Consider the following 6,293-nt stretch of genomic DNA (forward strand, 5'->3'; position numbering starts at 1 on the left):
TCGCGGGTCGCTCGGGGAACCCTCTGCTCAATCCGCGGGGCGTCTAGTGCTCGGACGCTCGGGTTTCGGGGCGTTTAGTGCTCGGGTGCTCAGTTCACTGGGTCTTTAGTGCTCGGATGCTCGGTCCCCTGGGGATTTAGTGCTCAGTGCTCTTGGCGTCTAGTGCTCAGCTCTCTGGGCGTTTAATGCTCAGTGCTCTGGGCACTTAGTGCTCAGATGCTCAGTGCTTTGGGTGTTTAGTGCTCAGATGCTCAATCACCTGGGCATTTAATGCTCAGTGCTCTAGGCATTTAATGCTCAGTGCTTTGGGTGTTTAGTGCTCAGATGCTCAGTCATCTGGGCATTTAATGCTCAGGGCTCTGGGCATTTAATGCTCAGTGCTTTCGGTGTTTAGTGCTCAGATGCTCAATTCTCCGAGTGTTTAGTGCTCAGTTCTCTGGACATTTAATGCTCAGTGCTCTGGGCATTTAGTGCTCAGACGCTCTGGGCATTTAGTGCTCAGATGCTCTGGGCATTTAGTGTTCAGTGCTCTGGGCATTTAGAGCTCAGGTGCTCAGTGTTCTGGTTGTATAGTGCTCAGAGGCTCGGTTCTCTGGGCGTTTAGTGCTCGGATGCTCAGTTCTGTGGGCATTTAGTGCTCAGGTGCTCAGGCTGGGCATTTAGTGCTCAGATGCTTGGTGTTCTAGGCGTTTAGTGCTCAGATGCTCAATTATCTGGGCATTTAATGCTCAGTGCTCTGGGCGTTTAGTGCTCAGATGCTCAGTGCTTTGGGTGTTTAGTGCTCAGACGCTCAATCGTCTGGGCATTTAATGCTCAGTGCTCCAGGCATTTAATGCTCAGTGCTTTGGGTGTTTAGTGCTCAGACCCTCAATTTTCTGGGCATTTAATGCTCAGTTCCCTGGGCGTTGAGTGCTCAGATGCTCAGTGTTTTGGGCGTTTAGTACTCAGATGCTCAGTGTTTTGGGTGTTTAGTGCTCAGAGGCGCAATTCTCTGGGCATTTAGTGCTCAGACGCTCAGCTCCCTGGGCGTTTACTGCTCAGATGCTCAGTGATTTGGGTGTTTAGTGCTCAGACGCTCAATTCTCTGGGCATTTAGTGCTCAGTGTGCTGAGCGTTTAGTGCTCAGACGCTCAGTTCTCTGGGCGTTTGGTGCTCCGATGCTCAGTTTTTTGGGCGTTCGGTGCTCCGATGCTCAGTTTTTTTGGCATTTAGTGCTCGGATGCGCAATTCCCTGGTCATTTAGTGCTCAGATGCTCAGTTCTTTGGGCGTTTGGTGCTCCGATGCTCAGTTTTTTGGGCGTTCGGTGCTCCGATGCTCAGTTTTTTTGGCATTTAGTGCTCGGATGCGCAATTCCCTGGTCATTTAGTGCTCAGATGCTCAGTTCTTTGGGCGTTTGGTGCTCAGATGCTCAGTGCTCTGGGCGTTTGGTGCTCGGATGCTCAGTTTTTTGGGCATTTAGTGCTCGGATGCGCAGTTCCCTGGTCATTTAGTGCTCAGAGGCTCAGGTCTCTGGGCGTTTGGTGCTCAGATGCTCAGTGCTCTGGGCGTTTGGTGCTCCGATGCTCAGTTTTTTGGGCGTTTAGTGCTCGGATGCACAATTCTCTGGGCAGTTAGTGCTCAGAGGGGGTGGGGGTGGGGGGGAATGTCCACCTCATGAGGGACGTGGGCTGGAAAATGTCCGCCGGATGCGGGCCGGGGAGGGGGACGCGGGCAGGAAAATGTCCCTCATTGGGGGTGAAGGGGGGGGACCCAAGCGGGAAAATGTCCGCCTCATGGGGGGCAAGAGAGGGGAGACGGGAGGGGAAATGGCCGCTGGATGTGGGTGGGAAAATGTCCCCACCTCATGGGGGGGCGCAGGTGGGAAAATGTCCACCTCGTGGGGGGCAGGAGAGGGAAGATGGGGGGAAAATGTCGCCTGGATGAGGGCCGGGTTGGGGGCGGGGGGGGGGACAAGTGGGAAAATGTACGCCTCATGTAGGGCGAGGATGGGGGACACGGGCTGGAAAATGTCCACCTCATGGAGGGGAAAATGTCCCCACCTCATGGGGGGCGCGGGCGGGAAAATGTCCACCTTGAGGGGGACGCAGGTGAGAAAATGTCCGCCTCAAGGAGGGTGAGGAAGGGGGACACGGGTTGGAAAATGTCCCCACCTCATGGGGGTCGTGGGCGGGAAAATGTCCGCCAGAGGTGGGCCTGGGAGGGGGACACGGGCCAGAAAATGTCCGCCTCATGGAGGACACGAGAGGGAGACACGGGCTAGAAAATGTCCCCACGTCATGGGGGGTGCGGGTGGGAAAATGTCCCCCTCGTGGGGGGCAGGAGAGGGAAGACGGGGGAAAATGTCCGCCGGATGTGGGCTGGGGAGGGGGACACGGGCTGGAAAATGTCTGCCTCATGGGGAGCAGGAGAGGGAAGATGAGGGGAAAATGTCCCCACCTCATGGGGGGCGCGGGCGGGAAAATGTCCGCCTTGGGGACGCAGGTGGGAAAATGTCCGCCTCAAGGAGGGTGAGGGAGGGGGACACGGGTTGAAAAATGTCCCCACCTCATGGGGGTCGTGGGCGGGAAAATGTCCGCCGGACGTGGACCTGGGAGGGGGACACGGGCCGGAAAATGTCCGCATCATGGAGGACACGGGAGGGGGACACGGCCTGGAAAATGTCCCCACGTCATGGGGGGTGTGGGTTTCATGGGGGGTGTGGGTGGGAAAATGTCCGCCTGGAGGAGGGCAGGAGAGGGAAGACGGGGAAAATGTCCCCCGGATGTGGGCTGGGGAGGGGGACACGGGCCGGAAAATGTCCACCTCATGGGGGCACGGAAGGGGGACACGGGCTGGAAAATGTCCCACATCATGGGGGGTACGGGCAGGAAAATGTCCGCCTCAAGGAGGGCGAGGAAGGGGGACATGGGCCGGAAAACGTCTGCCTCATGGAGGACAGGAGAGGGAAGATGAGGGGAAAATGTCGGCCGGATGTGGGCCGGAAAATGTCCGCCTCATGGAGGACATGGGAGGGGGACATGGGCTGGAAAATGTCTCCACGTCTTGGGGGGTGCGGGTGGGAAAATGTCCGCCTCAAGGAGGGCGAGGAAGGGGGACACGGGCTGGAAAATGTCCACCTCATGGGGGGAAGGAGACGGAAGATGGGGGGAAAATGTCCCCACCTCATGGGGGGCGCGGGCGGGAAAATGTCCGCCTCAAGGAGGGCGAGGAAGGGGGACACGGGCCGGAAAATGTCTGCCTCATGGAGGGCAGGAGAAGGAAGATGAGGGGAAAATGTCCCCACCTCATGGGGGGCGCGGGCGGGAAAATGTCGGCCGGATGTGGGCCGGAAAATGTCGGCCTCATGGAGGACATGGGAGGGAGACATGGGCTGGAAAATGTCCCCACATCTTGGGGGGTGCGGGTGGGAAAATGTCCGCCTCATGGGGGACATAGGAGGGGGATGCAGGTGGGAAAATGTCCGCCTCAAGGAGGGCGAGGAAGGGGGAAACAGGTTGGAAAATGTCCACCTCATGGGGGGCAGCAGAGGGAAGACGGGGGGAAAATGTCTCCACTTCATGGGGGGTGCGGGTGGGAAAATGTCGGCCGGATGTGGGCCGGAAAATTTTCCCCTCATGGAGGACATGGGAGGGGGACATGGGCCGGAAAATGTCCCCACGTCATGGGGGGTGTAGGTGGGAAAATGTCCGCCTCATGGGGGACGCAGGTGGGAAAATAACCGCCTCGAGGAGGGCAAGGAAGGGGAACACGGGCCGGAAAATATCCGCCTCATGGGGGGCAGGAGAGGGAAGATGGGGGGAAAATGCCCCCACCTCATGGGGGGTGCGGGCGGGAAAATGTCGGCCAGATGTGGGCTGGAAAATGTCGGCCTCATTGAGGACATGGGAGGGGGACATAGGCCGGAAAATGTCCCCACGTCATGGGGGGTGCGGGTGGGAAAATGTCCGCCTCATGGGGGAAGTAGGTGGGAAAATGTCCGCCTCAAGGAGGGCGAGGAAGGGGGACACGGGCTGGAAAATGTCTGCCTCATGGGGGGCAGGAGAGGGAAGACGGGGGAAAAATGTCCCCACCTCATGGGGGGCGCGGGCGGGAAAATGTCCGCCTCAAGGAGGGCGAGGAAGGGGGACACGGGCCGGAAAATGTCCGCCTCATGGGGGGCAGGAGAAGGAAGATGGGGGGAAAATGTCCCCACATCATGGGGGGCGCAGGTGGGAAAATGTCGGCCGGATGTGGGCCGGAAAATGTCCCCCTCATGGAGGACATGGGAGGGGGACATGGGCCGGAAAATGTCCCCACGTCATGGGGGGTGCGGGTGGGAAAATGTCCGCCTCATGGGGGACGCAGGTGGGAAAATGTCCTCCTCAAGGAGGGTGAGGAAGGGGGACACGGGCTGGAAAATGTCCGCCTCATGGGGGGAAGGAGAGGGAAGACGGGGGGAAAATGTCCCCATCTCATGGGGGGCGCGGGCGGGAAAATGTCTGCCTCACGGGGGGCAGGAGAGGGAAGATGGGGGGAAAATGCCCCCACCTCATGGGGGGTGCGGGCGGGAAAATGTCGGCCAGATGTGGGCTGGAAAATGTCGGCCTCATTGAGGACATGGGAGGGGGACATAGGCCGGAAAATGTCCCCACGTCATGGGGGGTGCGGGTGGGAAAATGTCCGCCTCATGGGGGAAGTAGGTGGGAAAATGTCCGCCTCAAGGAGGGCGAGGAAGGGGGACACGGGCTGGAAAATGTCTGCCTCATGGGGGGCAGGAGAGGGAAGACGGGGGAAAAATGTCCCCACCTCATGGGGGGCGCGGGCGGGAAAATGTCCGCCTCAAGGAGGGCGAGGAAGGGGGACACGGGCCGGAAAATGTCCGCCTCATGGGGGGCAGGAGAGGGAAGATGGGGGGAAAATGTCCCCACATCATGGGGGGCGCGGGTGGGAAAATGTCGGCCGGATGTGGGCCGGAAAATGTCCCCCTCATGGAGGACATGGGAGGGGGACATGGGCCGGAAAATGTCCCCACGTCATGGGGGGTGCGGGTGGGAAAATGTCCGCCTCATGGGGGACGCAGGTGGGAAAATGTCCTCCTCAAGGAGGGTGAGGAAGGGGGACACGGGCTGGAAAATGTCCGCCTCATGGGGGGAAGGAGAGGGAAGACGGGGGGAAAATGTCCCCACCTCATGGGGGGCGCGGGCGGGAAAATGTCCGCCTCAAGGAGGGCGAGGAAGGGGGACACGGGCCGGAAAATGTCCGCCTCATGGGGGGCAGGAGAGGGAAGATGAGGGGAAAATGTCCCCACATCATGGGGGGCGCGGGTGGGAAAATGTCGGCCGGATGTGGGCCGGAAAATGTCCCCCTCATGGAGGACATGGGAGGGGGACATGGGCCGGAAAATGTCCCCACGTCATGGGGGGTGCGGGTGGGAAAATGTCCGCCTCATGGGGGAAGTAGGTGGGAAAATGTCCGCCTCAAGGAGGGCGAGGAAGGGGGACACGGGCTGGAAAATGTCTGCCTCATGGGGGGCAGGAGAGGGAAGACGGGGGAAAAATGTCCCCACCTCATGGGGGGCGCGGGCGGGAAAATGTCGGCCTCATGGAGGACATGGGAGGGAGACATGGGCTGGAAAATGTCCCCACATCTTGGTGGGTGCGGGTGGGAAAATGTCCGCCTCATGGGGGACATAGGAGGGGGACGCAGGTGGGAAAATGTCCGTCTCAAGGAGGGCGAGGAAGGGGGACACGGGCCGGAAAATGTCCGCCTCATGGGGGGAAGGAGAGGGAAGATGAGGGGAAAATGCCCCCACCTCATGGGGGGCGCGGGCGGGAAAATGTCCGCCTCAAGGAGGGCGAAGAAGGGGGACACGGGCTGGAAAATGTCCGCCTCATGGGGGGCAGGAGAGGGAAGATGAGGGGAAAATGTCCCCATCTCATGAGGGGGCGCGGGTGGGAAAATGTCCGCCTCAAGGAGGGCGAGGAAGGGGGACACGGGCTGGAAAATGTCTGCCTCATGGGGGGCAGGAGAGGGAAGACGGGGGAAAAATGTCCCCACCTCATGGGGGGGCGCGGGCGGGAAAATGTCCGCCTCAAGGAGGGCGAGGAAGGGGGACACGGGCCGGAAAATGTCCGCCTCATGGGGGGCAGGAGAAGGAAGATGGGGGGAAAATGTCCCCACATCATGGGGGGCGCGGGTGGGAAAATGTCGGCCGGATGTGGGCCGGAAAATGTCCCCCTCATGGAGGACATGGGAGGGGGACATGGGCCGGAAAATGTCCCCACGTCATGGGGGGTGCGGGTGGGAAAATGTC

The sequence above is a fragment of the Tachyglossus aculeatus genome, unplaced genomic scaffold (genome assembly GCF_015852505.1).
Source record: "Tachyglossus aculeatus isolate mTacAcu1 unplaced genomic scaffold, mTacAcu1.pri scaffold_131_arrow_ctg1, whole genome shotgun sequence".
In the NCBI taxonomy this organism is placed as follows: domain Eukaryota; kingdom Metazoa; phylum Chordata; class Mammalia; order Monotremata; family Tachyglossidae; genus Tachyglossus; species Tachyglossus aculeatus.